The sequence below is a fragment of the Schistocerca nitens genome, chromosome 3 (assembly GCF_023898315.1).
Source record: "Schistocerca nitens isolate TAMUIC-IGC-003100 chromosome 3, iqSchNite1.1, whole genome shotgun sequence".
In the NCBI taxonomy this organism is placed as follows: domain Eukaryota; kingdom Metazoa; phylum Arthropoda; class Insecta; order Orthoptera; family Acrididae; genus Schistocerca; species Schistocerca nitens.
The window spans coordinates 968,554,335-968,571,008 of NC_064616.1; positions in this window are offsets into that span (position 1 = coordinate 968,554,335).

Consider the following 16,674-nt stretch of genomic DNA (forward strand, 5'->3'; position numbering starts at 1 on the left):
ACCATTAATGTTAAAGGGCAGCAAAACTTCTCGTTTTACCGTTTTTGACACCTTGCCAGTAGCACCAATTATTCTTAGTCCTGTTACCCTCATTAGGGTAAGCTTGTCTTTACTAGGTAATGCATCAAAGAAGGACTGAGACATCGCACTCACCTCACTTCCACTGTCTAAGAGACAACGTACATTGATACCCAACATATTCACTATTATTATAGGTTGGCTTATTCTAGGTTGTACAGGTGGTTCCTCAAACTCATCCAATAGCTCCTTTTGGATTTGTCTCCAACTAAAGAGATCGACATCTGTGTTCATTATATATAGGTCAAAGTGTGTAGGGGTTTCCTGAATTACATTTTCAGCTGCCTTTTCCAGTCGTGCTATTAATTTTAAATCGAAACACTGCACGACTTTATTACATTTAGTTTGCTGAACATGACCCAAAATTACTGTAGTCTGAGCGATTCTGCGCCTCCAGACCGGGCATAACACTAGTTACAGCTAAACAACTTTCACTATTATCGTCGGGTTCCTTCTCCAGTGACAACTGGTCACAGCTACTGGGTTCATCGACCACCAACGGGCTATCCTCTACATTCGCACTTACCTCCCGTCCTAAATCTATTAGTACAGTGTCAACATCCTGCACAGGCACTTTAGATAAGAGCACATCATCCTTACCGTAAATATAAGCATGAATTTCTTCTGCTTCTTCACCTGACAATTCAGTATTTTGCAGCTCTTCCCTACCATTACACTGCTGCGCCTTCTCTTTCTCTTCCCACTTAGAAATCGTCTCTAACACGGTATCTATCAAATACTGTGACTGATCTAATATTTCTGCTGTATTCTTAGACGCTACGGACCCCTCATCCACATGTTCAGTCTGAGTATTCTGATCTGTCTTACCAATTACTGTAATTACTGGCTTAGGAAAAGTAACCGACTGGTGAGCGCCAGTGTCCTCATAGACGGGAACTAGTTTTCCTGCCTCGGCCTACTACTGTTTCCTTTATTTCCATTATAGTTAACTGGCACAGCATTGTTTTCCGCACTGTTGTTTACCTGCATACTTTTGTTCGGAACAAAATTACTATCATTTGGATGCCATTGTTGGTTCTGATAATTATTTCTCCAATTCCTACCTCTCTTAGGATGGCGAACACCTACTGTTCTGATGTTTGCATTCCCATTCTGCTCGTTCTTAAAATTACTACTAGTGTTATTACCATTTCTGTCATTACGTGCTTGCTCCTCATTGGCAGCAACACGCTCTACACGTTCCAAATACTCAATGAAACGATCAAGATTGTCTCTAGGGGCAGATATAATTCTAGTTTGCCAATACCATGGCAGTTTGGCTTCAAGACCTAGTATTATCATTTCAGGTTTCAGCTTTTTCGCCCAATGTGACAAACGTGAGATCCATGACTTGGCAAACTCTTTAATAGATTCCTTGCCTGCATTGAAGCGTTTTCCACTCCAAAATTCTCTCAACTTTTCATTTTGCTTATTGCTAGACTAATACTCATTAATGAAAGATGTTTTAAATTCCGCTAATATTTTACACTTCAACATAACATCAGCTGACCAGCGCATGGCGTCACCCACTAAATGGCTTGTAATAAATGAGATTTTCTCTCGTTCAGACCAAGTTGGTGGAATCACATCTTAAAAATCGTTCCGGAAATCTAGCTGGTGGATATTTTTATCTGGATCGAACCGCAAGAACTGCCGACACCCGATAAAAGCGGCGTTTGGAGCTACAACTTGTTGCATACTACCATTACCAGAAGTTACTGAAGCTACTTTACTCTCAATGTTAGCAATGTTAATACTAATATTTTCTACTCTCATTTCAACATTATCTACTCTTTGCACAATATGAGTAGTATCAATTTTGATTGCGTCTACTTCTGCTTGACATATGTTTACTTTTATATTAAAATCTTTAAAGCTAGCTGAGCACAGTTCAGGTTCCGCCTCGATCTTTTCTGTTAACTTGTGCTCCAGCTTCGCATCTTCCATTTGGAAGTCTTTTCGAACCTCAGCAACTTTGGATTTTACTGTTTTATACATTTCAGATAAATGTTGAGCAACCTTTTTCTTAATATCCTCATGGTTGTAATCAATTTTATAATTTAAACTGTCCAGATCCTCTTTCAACTTATTGCAGCCAGTCTTGAAGGAAGTTTCTAATTCAGCTTTATTGGATTCTAATTTATTGTCCATTGCCTCAAACCGTTTATTAAAATTGGTTTGGCTGGCCACAATCCTGTTATTTATCTCAATTATATCAGATTCTAACTCATCTGTCATTCTAGCATTACTGGCTGACATTGCATTACTGGCAGCTATTGCTTGTGATATTACATTTAAATCAATAGCCCCAGTATCTTTGGGTTGCTCACTAGCTGGCTTTTTATCACACTCAGTGTGACGAAAAGCTAGCTCCAACACTAAATGAAACTTCTGATTGATCAGTCATATCTAACTTCTCCTTTTTAAGCTTAACCATCTTGGATGCCTGTTTCATTTTTAATTCATCCAATAACTTAACACTTTCTGACTTCTGCTTTACTACAGGGGTCTCTACTATTGAATCGTTGTTCTTTTTCACACTACTGTCAGGAGACACTAGTTCGGGTTTCACTTTAACATTACTATTTTCAGGCATATATACACTTGAACCGTTGTCTGGATTTACAGTTCCTTCAACAGACATAGGTCTTGATTTAGGTTTAACTTCTGTTTCTTTTTGCGGTTCCATCGACGACAGTCTTTTAGTGCAGGTTAGTAAAAGTTTGAAAACCTTTTCACTTAACTTAATTCCTTCTGCACGACGTATGGCTTTGCCGGCGTGGCGTACCAGGATTACTGATGTGACGCGGCGCGTTGAACTGAAGACGGCGCCGCGACAGCTGCTGTGTTGTGGGCATAGCCCGCAACAGCAGACGCGGCTCCGGTCGCTCCTACGGATGACTGCGGTGGGGAGAGACTGTCTTCTCGCGATGCCAGCAGTGCAGCTAGACTCAGCGCCAGCTCCGTCAATCCAGATGCGTTGTTAATCCAATTGCATCGTCCACATGCACACGTAACACTGTCTATCACTGTTCCATTGCTCAGTTGCGTGTCGCATTTCACTCCCGAATCCGAATATTTAAAAATCACTTTCACTTTTACTCAGTTTCTTTCCCGGCTGATTGGCACCATATGTGGAGCGGCAGGTGGATTAATTGTTAATGTTCCTATTATTTATTTAATGCTGTTTGCCGTTCTCAACACTGGCTCTCTAACTACAATATTGGCAACCAGAAAGTGATTAGCAAAACGTGAAGCCTGTAATTAGAACTCCTAGTGCCCAATTCATCTGAGAAATACATTTATAGCTACAATTTATAGCTCTGAGGAATTAGGAGATTGTCTGCGATTCATAATCAAAAACCATCTTCTCTAAAATGTTTACTATACTCTGAAAGTCACAGACCAAAAGGATCCACACAATCCAACTACCAGAGCAGTTCAGAGTCTAATGCGCTGATGCAATTATAACTGTTCAAATTAAATGTTTAAGCGAATGCTCGCCATAATTTGATGATAATGTTCATCAAACGCCACGCTAATAATGGTAGAATGTCTGTCCTGCGGCGGCACGTGAAAATACGACATAGGCAAACTAAAGTAGATCATTAACATCACCCCAAAATTAACACTTCACTCGAAAACGATTTCATGGTTACGCGTTTCCTGAGTAACTTATTACTGCATCCGAGGCTCTTTATATCAACAATACCGACGCGACGCGACTCCCTGCACAGGTGGTGCGCTAATCAGCGTCTGGAGAGAACTGGGGCCTTCTCTTTCTCGCGCAGCAGTCTTACATATAAAGCCGTGGTGCGGAGGGGTAAGGGAACGCCTGATCAAATCTGCTCTCCCGACTAGCCGCTGGGCTAGTATTGCACCACTTTACGTTATCGAATAAATCATTGCTTCTTCTGCTGGTGGCTGATGAAGCTTTCAATTTAATTGTGCAATCAGCACATAAGTAAGTAATCATAATAAAAGTCTGACGTGGCTAAGCCAAATATTTTGGGCGAGAGAATTAATTTAATTACACTACACACAGTAGACGAGCTCTGAACTTGCCCTTTGGAGATACGCTATCGCTATAGTTTTATAGTTATTCAGTTGAAACTTCTCACATCTTTATGATTATAGCGGATCTCCCTGCTACTTAAAGTTAAACATCCTAGCTTTATTTATTCGCCTACTTAATCTGTCTTGCTTCCTTAATTTCTAAGACAAAAACCAGAAAATCATGAATTTCAACTAAAATTTTAATTTGTGAGATCCAGAATACTGTTTCTACTAAATTATTATGCAAAAGGAATCTAAATATAAATTTTTAAGTTTCTAGATCTTTTCTGTTGCGCCAATGATTTTTACAGAAAAATACACAAATTTCGAAAATGGTTAAAGTTATTGAACCGATATCCAACACATATTGATTTTGTATTACTCTTGACATGCTAGAAACGTTTCAGGTTATTTACTTCATTTCAAAGTATTGCGCAATATTTATGACATCAGAGCTAGTTCCAGCGGACTAGGCTGGCACACAATGGAAAGACTGATGCAAATTTTATAAGGCGTGATTATGCTGCTTCCCTACAATACCGTGTTCAGTATGAAGTCAGTTTTAAGCAACAGCCGATTTTTGTGCGTGCTGTGGTGTGGTGCGAAGTCTAAGATCATAGCATCAGTCTTTAAGAATGCGACATATCAGCCCAGTGCTTGATTTCCCACACTGACTGGGGATATCGTATATTCCTAGTGTCCTAATACTTACGTATCTGTTTATAAAACCCAGAAGTGTTTGCACACGCGCCAGATGATGGAAGACGTATATTATTCGGTGTTTCTTAAAGGACACATTGCCAAATAGCGCAAGAATGCCATCGAAGTCATCCAAAAGGGTTTCTCCATATCTTGTGGTTGCATTAATGTCTAATGTGTGTTGGTCGAAATGTTTTGCGAATGTGGACTAGGAGTACCAGCTAAGGGCAAACACAGAGAGGAGGTGGGTGATCTCGAGTGACAAGCTCACCGGATGTGAGATAACTCGAGTTCTATGAATGAGTATTCGTAACAAACCACTGCGGTCAGATGGGTTTCGACAGTTCGTGGCTCGTAGATGCATGTCTGTGCGTGTTGGTTTACGAAATACAGTGCGCCTCCAAGCAACTTTTCTACGAACCTGACATAAAAAAACGGGAGATCTCAATTTTTTGGTCGTTTTCATGATGAAACAAATGTGCGAATGGGGGAAGCTAACATTTTATACAAATGTAGGAATCGTTACTGCCCCATGTGGTCACACAACAAAGGAATCACTTCCATTTCTCCCAAAATATTTAGGTATCAAAAGCGCCGACTGAAGTTTCGTATTGGCCTTACATAGGGCTTAAAGAGAAGCCTAAATTCTTGATAATTAGTATTTCTTAGCTCCTATATTACTCAAAGTATGGTGACGTGGTGCTCCGCATTTATAAATCATTGGTAGGCCATAAAGTGTCGTTGAAATTGGAGCTCATGGTCTCAAGCTTTTTTCCAGATGGTCGGGATATTGACTGAATTTGAGTAAGGGCATACCTTCCTTCGTACTACATGTAGGATGCTTGGAGAGTCGACGATACGCTGAGTCCTGCAATAAATCGATCATCTTACCGAGATAAGATGTCGCAGACAGAAGAAAAGCCGGCAGATGTGGCCGAGCGGTTCTAGGCGCTTCAGTCTGGAACCGCGCGATCGCTACGGTCGCAGGTTCGAATCCTGCATCAGGCATGGATGTGTGTGATGTCCTTAGGTTAGTTAGGTTTAAGTAGTTGTACGTTCTAGGAGACTAATGACCTCAGATGCTAAGTCTCATAGTGCTCAGAGCCATTTGAACCATTTGAACAGAAGAAAAGTGGTCTTTCCCTCGTCATTACTATTGCTGTGTCCCCTATTACAGATCATAGAGCTTTTCTCTCCTCAGTGGTGATGTTCTGCTTCATTGAAGGCATCGTTGTTATGGCCCTGCAGGTCTCTTAAGTTATTTCTTCAGTAATTTGACTGGGAAGCTTCAAAATACCACGCTCAACGGCACTGATAAAATGTTTGATGTGCAATGTCTTGGGAGTTGGGGCAAAATATTGTGTATTCTCCGACACTAGCATCGCAACGCCATTCAGCGATTAATATGTGAAATTAAACACCGTTAGTCTGCATGTCTTATCTTCTTACGATGATCATGATGTAGGACCACTGAACTGAAACAGAACGTTTCAGTTTTCGTACACAATCAGCACACTGAAGCCTCGCGTAATTCTTAAGGGACCAAACTGCTGACGTCGTCGGTCCCTACACTTACACACTACTTACGGTAAGGACAACACACACACCCACGCACGAGGGAGGACGAACCTCCGACGGGAGGGGCCGCGCAATCCGTGACATGGCGCCTCAAACCGCTAGGCTACACTATCTGATCAACAGTATCTGGACACCACTATTTAATGTGAAATTGGCCACTAGATGTCACGATGGCGGTTCCGCAGATATGAGAGGAAAGGTGAGTACTCAATTCTCAGCAGAGAGTTAGTGACATCGAAATCGGTCACTTAGAAGACCTCCGTGACTTCTGACGTGAACTTGTTACTGGATGTCAGCTGAGAGACAAACCCATTTCAGCCGTTCTGAAGCAGTCCTAGCCGACTGTTACTCAAGCGGAAACACGAAGGAACAACCATAGCTAAACCAACACCAGGCACACCTGAATTACTGACGTACAGGGATCGCCGTGAATTGTGGTAGGTAGGTATCGTATGAGGAGTCACTCGCGAGTTCCAAAGTGCTGCCAGCAGTCCAGCTAGCACAGTTAAAATAAATGTGGTACAATGGAGGAGCAGCCAAACGTATCCGTATTCAGTGATCAGTGATTAGTGACGCTTGTGGTGGTGTAAAGAGCGACGCCATTGCATAGTGGATGATCGGAAACGATACCCTGTGGCGATTAGATGGAAGGGTTTGTATTTGGCGAACGGCCGGGAAATGTTACTAGCCAACATGTGTAGCACCATCAGTGATATTCGAGGGAGATGGTGTTAAAGTATGGGGATACTTTTTTTTATGGTTAGGATTGGGTCTCCTTACTCCGCTTGTGAAAACACCAAATACAAGATATGAACACTTGTTACATTACTGTGTACTGCGTACAGTACAGGAACAATACGCAGACGACGATTGTTTGTATCAGCAGGATAATGCCCCTGTCATAAAGAGGCATCGGTGAGGTAATGGTTTGTGGACAATAACATTCCTGTAGTTGACTGGAATGCGTAGAGGCCCGACCTGAACCCAATGGAATATCGTCGGAATCAATTAGAATGTCGATTCCGCACCAGAACCTAGCATTCTACATCACTAATTTCTGTAGTTTGTATCTTGAGAAATAATGGGCTGCCATTCCTACACAGACATTTACACACTTAACTGAAAATCACCCCTACGGAGTTAAAGCCTTCGTAAAGGCGAAGAGTGACACACTAGCCACATCAACGTCCACTAACACGTGTCTGTATTCTTTTGATCACATCATGTATGTGGTGGCTGACACGCCACGCTGTTAAAGGCTGGGAAGAGCCTAAGAGTTTCCGTTGTGCGGGATTATAACGCAGCTCATGCTAGTCCATTGCCATTTTATTCCTTTTGTTTTGTGCATAATTTTAAAATTACGTGGCCATGTTTTGCCCACTGAGTTGACAGAGGTCATGGAGTAGCGACATAGACATGTACAGATGGCGCCAATATCTTGTACACAAGGTAAAAAAGGGCAGTGCATTGGCGTAGCTGTCATTTGAACTGAGCTGATTCATGTGAGAACATCGCCGCGCGGGATTAGCCGAGCGGTCTGAGGGGCTGCAGTCATGGACTGTGCGGCTGGTCCCGGCGGAGGTTCGAGTCCTCCCTCGGGCATGGGTGTATGTGTTTGTCCTTAGGATAATTTAGGTTAAGTAGTTTGTAAGCTTAGGGACTGATGACCATAGCAGTTAAGTCCCATAAGATTTCACACACATTTGAACATGTGAGAACATTGCCGACGTCATTACGGCATTACGACGGAAATTAACAGACTTGAGCACGGAATGGTGTCTGGAGCTACACACATTGGATATTCCATTACGGAAATTTAAGTTACTTCAATATTCTGGGATCCACAGTGAGTAGAGTGTGCCGAGAATATCAAATGTCACGCATTGCCTCTCACTGTAGACAACGCAGTGACCGACGGCCTTCACTTAACGACCGAGAATAGCGACAGTTGCGTTGAGCTTTCAGGGCTAACAGAAAAGCAACACGGCGTAAAATAACCACAGAAATCAATGTAGAATGTACGACGAATTTAGCGTTAATCGGCTATGGCGGCAGACGACCGACAACCGACGCGAGTGCCTTTTGTACCAGCACGACATGGGCTGCAGCGCTTCTCCTGGGCTCGTAACCAAATCGGTTACACCCAAGACGATTGGGAAACTGTGGGCTGGTCAGATGAGTCCCGATTTCAATTGGTAAGAGCTGATGGTAGGGTTCGGGTGTGGCGCAGACCCCACGAAGCCGTGCACCCAAGATGTCATCAAGGCAATGTGCAAGTTCTACATCTACATCTACATACATACTCCGCAAACCACCATACGGTTCGTGGCGGAGGGTACCTCGCACCGCAACTAGCATCTTCTCTCCCTATTCCACTCCCAAACAGAACGAGGGACAAGAGACTGCCTATATCCCTCTGTACGAGCCCTGATCTCTCTAATCTTATCTTTGTGGTCTTTCCGCGAAATATAAGTTGGCGGCAGTAAAATTGTACTTCAGTCAGCCTCAAATGCTGGTTCTCTAAATTTCCTCAGTAGCGATTCACGAAAAGAAAGCCTCCTTTCCTCTAGAGTCTCTCACCCGAGTTCCTGAAGCAACACTCGTGCGATGATCAAACCTACGAATAACAAATCTAGCAGCCCGCCTCTGAATTGCTTGTATGTCCTCCCTCAATCCGACCTGATAGGGATCCCAAACGCTCGAGCAGTACTTAAGAATAGGTCGTATTAGCGTTTTATAAGCGGTCTCCTTTACAGAGGAACCACATCTTCTCAAAATTCTACCAATGAACCGAAGACGACTATCCTCCTTCCCCACAATTGCCATTACATGCTTGTCCCACTTCATATCACTCTGCAATGTTACGCCCAAATATTTAAACGACGTTATTGTGTTAAGCTCTATACTACTAATGGAGTATTCAAACATTACGTCCGCAGCTCGTGTTCGTGCGGTAGCGTTCTCGTTTCCTGCGCCCGGGTTCCCGGGTTCGATTCCCGGCGGGGTCAGGGATTCTGTCTGCCTTGTGATGACTGGGTGTTGTGTGATGTCCTTAGGTTAGTTAGGTTTAAGTAGTTCTAAGTTCTAGGGGACTGATGACCATAGATGTTAAGTCCCATAGTGCTCAGATCCAGCCAAACATTACGGGATTCTTTTTCCTAATCATCTGCATTAATTTACATTTATCTATATTTAGAGGTATCTGCCATTCTTTACACCAATCACAGATCCTGTCCAAGTCATCTTGTATCCTCCTACAGTCACTCAACGACGACACCTTCCCGTACACCACAGTATCATCAGCAAACAGCCGCACATTGCTATCCATCCTATCCAAAAGATCATTTATGTAGATAGAAAACAACAGCGGACCTACCACACTTCCCTGGGGCACTCCAGATGATACCCTCACCTCCGATGAACAATCACCATCGAGGACAACGTACTGGGTTCTATTACTTAAGAAGTCTTCGAGCCACTCACATATTTGGGAACCAATTCCATATGTTCGTACCTTAGTTAGGAGTCAGCAATGGGGCACCGTGTCAAACGCTTTCCGGAAGTCAAAGAATATGGCTTCCGTCTGATACCCTTCATCCATGGTTCGCAAAATATCATGTGAAATATGGGCGAGTTGCGTTTCGCAGGAGCGACGCTTTCTAAAGCCGTGCTGATGCATGGACAGCAACTTCTCTGTCTTAAGGGAATTCATTATATTCGAACTGAGAATATGTTCGAGAATCCTGCAACAAACCGATGTTAAGGATGTTGGTCTGTAATTTTGAGGACCCGTCCGTCTACCCTTCTTATACACAGGCGTCACCTGCGCTTTTTTCCAGTCTCCCGGGACTTTACGTTGGGCAAGAGATTCGCGACAAATGCAAGCTAAGTAAGGAGCCAATGCAGTAGAGTACTACTCTCTGTAAAACCGAATTGGAATCCCATCGGGACCTGGCGATTTATTTATTTTCAACCCATTCAGCTGCTTCACAACCCCAGGGATGTCTATTACTATGTTCTCCATACGGGAATCTGTACGAGACCCAAACGGCGGTATGTTTGTACGATCCTCCTGCGTGAAAGATTTCTCAAATGCTAAATTTAAAATTTCAGCTTTCGTTTTGCTGTCTTCCGTTGCCAGGCCAGGCTGATGGTGACTCCATTATGGTGTGTGTTGTTTACATGGAATGAACTGGGCCCTCTGGTCCAGCTGAATCGATAATAGACTGGAAATTGTTTTGGTAGGCTAGATGGATGCCATTGCAGCCATTCATGGATTTCATGCTCCATATCAACGCTGGTATTGTAATGGATGACATTGCGCCATGTCTCCGCGCCACAGTTGTTCGCGATTGGTTTTAAGGACATTCTGGACAATTCGAGCGAGAGATTTGGCCACCCATACCACCCGACATGAATCCCATCGAAAATTTTTGGGACATAACTGAGAGGTCAGTTAGTGCACAAAATCCTGCACCGGCAAAGCTTTCGCCATTGTGGATGGCTGTAGAGGATTCATTTTTCAGTATTTCTATAAGAGACTTCCAACGACTTGTTGAGTCGGTGCCACGTAGGTCTGTTGCAGTACACCTGGCAAAAGAAGGCACGACACGATATTATGAGATACCGCATGAATTTTTGTACCTCAGTGTAGTACTGTGATGTGATTTGTAGAATTCAACGACGCTGTTGCACAACGATCTTTTAAGCTTCATGTTGGAGTTGACGAGGACGCGTCTGGAGCCCCAAGTGGTCGGAGGAAAAGCAATTTTCTTGTAAAGTGTTACACGAAAAGTAGATTTAGTCATGTTAGGATTTCTTTGCATGTTATAAGTTTAGGGTTAGATTACAATATCGTAAGGACACATTGTTAGTTATACGCCTTTTTTACTTCCTCGCAACACTGTAGCAACATGAGCTACCTACACGAAATGACCATGCCACCTTGTTTCCACACCTCGCCGGTCTCACCCATTTTAATTCTGGAGGCATAAATTATTGCGTTTCTCGCACGGTCAAACGAGGTATCACATAAGCACAATAGTTTCACATGGCGTCTTCCAGTATCTGGGATATGGTCACGAAGGTTTTCATCAAACACCAGTGGCAGAAGCTGCAAGAAGAGGAAAGGCTTATAACTAAAATTCTAAGAGTAAAAGTTGCAAGATGAGTCACGCTGCATACTAGTTCATTCCACATAAATCGCACAAAATTCCCATGACGGGAGAAACAGAGATATTCGAGCTGATACAGAGTCTTACTGATAGCACATTTTCCAGCCTACTATCTGCGAATCAAAAATGAAAGGGCGAAAATGATTGTGAGGCCCAACGTTCCCTTAATCACAAGCCTTATGGTGGTTTCTGGAGGACAGATGCACATGCAGAAGTGCAAAGTTTCCATCCATATTCAGAATCATCGCAATAATAGCTTTACGGCATCTAGTAAAAATCACACGTCTCACCATTAAAGAACTTTTAACATGAGTCAGACGTGTTACATATACAAACGTCTAACATCAGTTTTCCTTAAAACAAAAATTTGTATCCATCATAGCAAAGTCTTAATGTAGAGAATAGAGAATGGAGAGTATAGAGAAATAACGAGCGATATGGCACGGTATTTAGCATACTGGAATTGCATTCAGGATGAACAGCGTCAAAATAATCACGTACCTACTCTCATTCACATTAACCGGACTTTCCCGAAATCAGTTATTACAAGTAGTGGAATGGCTCCTTTGCAAACTACAAGACCGAATTTTTTCCCCATCCTTCTCCAATCTAACCTTGTGCTTCGTCTTTAATGATCTTGTCGTCGAGGGCACTCTTTCTTCTTCTTTTTTTTTCTTTATAAAACGATGAATGAAAACGAGAAAAATCAGCATATACCTGAACAGCGAGGTGATTGGCACCATCTGTCAACAAGGAAATAACTAATTTGCAATATTTTTTCTTTACTAAAATAATTCACAAGCAATGGAGTGAATTCCTATGGAAACCATTTAACGAGGAATACTTACAGAATTATAATGACGCCGAGCGGAATGGCCGTGCTGTTAGAGGCGCAATGTCACAGATTTCGCGGCCCCTTCCGATGGAGGTTCGGGTCCTACCTCGGGCATTGGTGTGTGTATTGTTCTTAGCATAAGTTAGTTTACTGTGTGTAAGTCTATAGACCGATGACCTAAGCAGGATTTCACACACATCTGAACACCTAATTATAATGACGTAAAAATCACAGCACCAAAAATTAATGAACGTACAGTCATGAAATTCTGAGAATTCATTTGTCTAGGTAACATATCTGAGGTATTAAGATTGCAATAGCAAATGTAAATGTAAGCGCGAGATAAGCCGTTGCAAATTTTAAATGCTGGTAAATTACTAACCGGTGTAACCGCCAGAATGTTGAATGCAAGCAAGCAAACATTCATACATTGTGTTCTACGAGTGTCGGATGAGAGTTTGTAGGATGGAGTTCCATGCCTGTTGCACTTGGTACGTCAGTATTTTAGGACCGGTTAATGCTGCTCATGGATGACGGCGAAGTTCTCGTCCGATGATGTCCAACATGTTCTCGATTGGAGACAGATTTGGTGATCAAGCAGGACAAGGTAACATGTCGACACTCTGTAGAGCATATTGGGTTAGAAGAGCAGTATCTAGGCGAGCATTATCCTGCTGTAAACGTCCCCTGGAATGCTGTTCATGAATGACAGCACAACAGGTCAAATCTCAGTCTGACGTACAATTTTACCGTCAGTGTGCGTGGAACAATCACGAGAGGGCTCCTGCTATCATACGAGGTCGCACCCTAGACAAGAACTCCAGGTATAGGTGTGTCTAGCAGGCAGACACGTTTGTTGCTGGCCTTCAACTGGCCTCCTTCTAACCAACACACGGCCATCACTGGCACCGAGGCAGAACCTGCGTTCATTATAAAACACAACAGATCTCCATCCTACCCTCCAATGAGATCCTGCTTGACACCATTGAAGTTGCAAATGGCGGTGGTTTGGGGTCAGTGGAATGCACGCTACAGTGAGTCTGGCTAGGAGCTGTCCTTGAAGTAACTGATTTGTAACAGTTCTTTGTGTCATAGTGACAACTTGTAACCTCCCCCTCACTTATCGACCAAGATGACAGTGAAAAATTAAACCGCGGGTACCTAATGGAAATTTGAGAAAAGCAATCGCCACCGAAGTTAATCTGTCGGTAAGGAGGGAGGAAAGGGTTACATCTAAATGAAAGGATAAGTGCAAATGAAATTGGTGGAAATTAATTTTGAAAATGGGTAAAGTTAATAAAGAAAGTAAATGTGCGGTCGTTACGTTAACAATTAATTGGCGTTATTTAGATATTTGAGATTTGGGGAAAATTACGGTCGCCAGTCCCATGGACAACTACTATAATAACTGAAAATGAAAGATTAATGCACATATATTTAACACTAAAAGCGTGGCAACTGAAGGTTGACACGTGTTGTGTGAAAACTGAATATTTGTCAGAAGTAATAAATTTCGCTACACTCTGACTTAATTTAGCAAAAGAATTAATAAAACCGGAAAATTGAAAGTTAATTTAGTGACTGAAATTAATAGTGAGCTTTGTTTCTGAAGCACTACGAAATTCAGTAAAATAAGGTTAGTCTTGGGCTACTTTAACAATCATTTCAAAAGCTACTTGAATCTACGCAATTTATAAATAATAGATTTAACTTTGAACTTGAATTAAATGATTCTGAACAATTAACAATAGTAAAATTTAGTACGTACCAAGCTGAGCTGCAGTCACAGGTAAGCTAAAATATGCTAACAAAACTCGCACTCTTAATTTGTGCTTGTGTAATCTAAATATTGTAGCCAGATATAAATACTTTAACTGAACTTTGAAATTAAAGCAGTGAAATAGAATGATATTACTTTAATGCTGACGTTTGAATTTCAGCATTACTCGGGTTCATTCCGGAAAAGGAAGGGACCCTGCTTGGTAATGCAATTGGGACAATGAGCAACAAAGGTTCATGCTACGTTGCTGTAATTGTGAAACAGTTTGAAAAGCAGTTCTAAAACTTTACGTGGTTCCAGTCTTCCTTGTTGGTTGACTGAAGGTTTGAAGTCGTCGATCGAGGAGGTGGCGACAGTCATTCATTGTCGGCCGTCGCTGTTGCAGAAGCTGGATGTTGGCGCGTCTTCTTCTCGACACGGTCACCAGGCCAAACGGGCTCTGGGTGTGCGCCTGCAACACCCGGAAGGAAGCATCCGAATCAAGTGAAATTTACACCATGGGTTTGCAGCGATGAGATATGCAACTGATTAGAATTTCAGCGCAGACGCACATCACGCGCGCCTGTGGCGCCACCTCATAGCGCCATTTAAGGCTTGGCGATTTCGACGAGTGTACGTTCGGCACGTGTGTTTACCTTGTGGTGGTTTCACAAGACGATCAGTTATGCCTCGTAGACCACAGCGAACATCGTTTGATCAAGTATCCGAGTTCGACAGAGGAAGGATAGTGGCTTACCGAGATTGTGGATTATCATACAGAGAAATCGCTAATCGTGTTGGACGAAACGAAACAACTGTAGTGCGGATATCTGACCGTTGGATGCAGGAGGGTACGACGGACCGACGTGGTCGATCGCATTCACCTCGGTGCACCACTGCACGTGCTGATAGGCAAACTGTGCGCATGGCAGTGACGGATCGCTCAGTGACATCCCGAACCATAGCGCAGCACATTGCGTCTGTAACGCATCATCCAGTGTCTGCGCGTACCATTCGACGCCGTTTACAGCAGATTGGTCTGTCCGCAAGACGTCCATTGCTTCGTCTACCATTGACGCAGAACCACAGACGTCTCCGTTGCCAATGGTGTGATGACAGACGGATGTGGACGGCAGAATGGAATGACGTTGTCTTTACTGACGAGGCACGCTTCTGTCTGCAGCACCACGATTGTCGGATTCGAGTGTGGAGACACTGTGGAGAGAGGATGCTGGACAGCTGCATTATGCACCGCCACACTGGTCTTGCACCGGGTATTGTGGTATGGGGCGGTATTGGATATTACTCTCGCACGCCTCAAGTACGCATTGCCGGTACTTTAAATAGCCGGCGCTACATATCCGAGGTGCTGGAGCCAGTTGTCCTTCCTTACCTTCAGGGCTCGGCCACAGCCATATTTCAACAGGATAATGCGCGACCACACGTGGCACGCATTGTCCAAAGGTTCTTCGTCAATAACCAGATTGAATTGCTTCCCTGGCCGGCTCGCTCTGCGGATCTTTCGCCGATAGAAAACATGTGGTCCATGGTTGCTCAACGAGTGACCCAGATTACATCCCCAGCTGCCACACCAGATGATCTTTGGCAACGTGTGGAAGCTGCTTGGGCTGCTGTACCCCAGGAACACATCCAACGTCTCTTTGACTCAATGCCGAGACGTGTGCCAGCGGTGATCTCCAACAATGGCGGCTACTCTGGCTACTGATTCTGGCAGGAACCACATGTCACAGACGTCTGTAAACGTAATCATTGGATACTTGATCAACATGTTATCTACAAAATAAATTTTGTTGTGCTACCTCTTGTCTTTCTTGGTGTTGCATTTACGGTGGCCAGCAGTGTACATGCAGCCAAGCCCCGAAAGCGCGGCAACTCGCGGGAGCGTCACACAACACACCTGCTCCACCGCCCTACTCCAGACAGACTCTGCTCTGCCCGCACTCCACGCGTCAGAGTTAACACTACCAAAGATCCTAAACACTTTGGTTCTCCACACGACCTATCGATGTAGTCGTTCGATAGCATAGTTTTCCCTAGGCCAGACCCAGCGTAAAAATACAAATAATATTTACAAACCAATTATACATCGACATAAATGCATAAATAAATATATATATTTATATACAAATAGTAAAAAAATTACAATATATAAAGACACAGAAATGTCATATCTCCAAGTAACAAAATAAGGAAAAAAATTTATAGTAAAATAGATGGAAATAGGAGGATATGCATTCCCGGCGTTACAAACTGCTGCTCAAATTGCTGTTGCGCTTGCAGTACGATGAGCTAAAGCCATACGCCGAACACGGTAGTCTTCCCCGCTGGTAGTGCCACGTGGCCGTATGAAGTCTGGTCTTCCCGCGACTCTACATTTCTATGACTACCGCTGCCAGCGGTCATGCACGATGGCTACATTCCTGCCAAATTTTTCTGGAATATCGCAGTGAGATGTTGATAATGGCGTCTTTTTT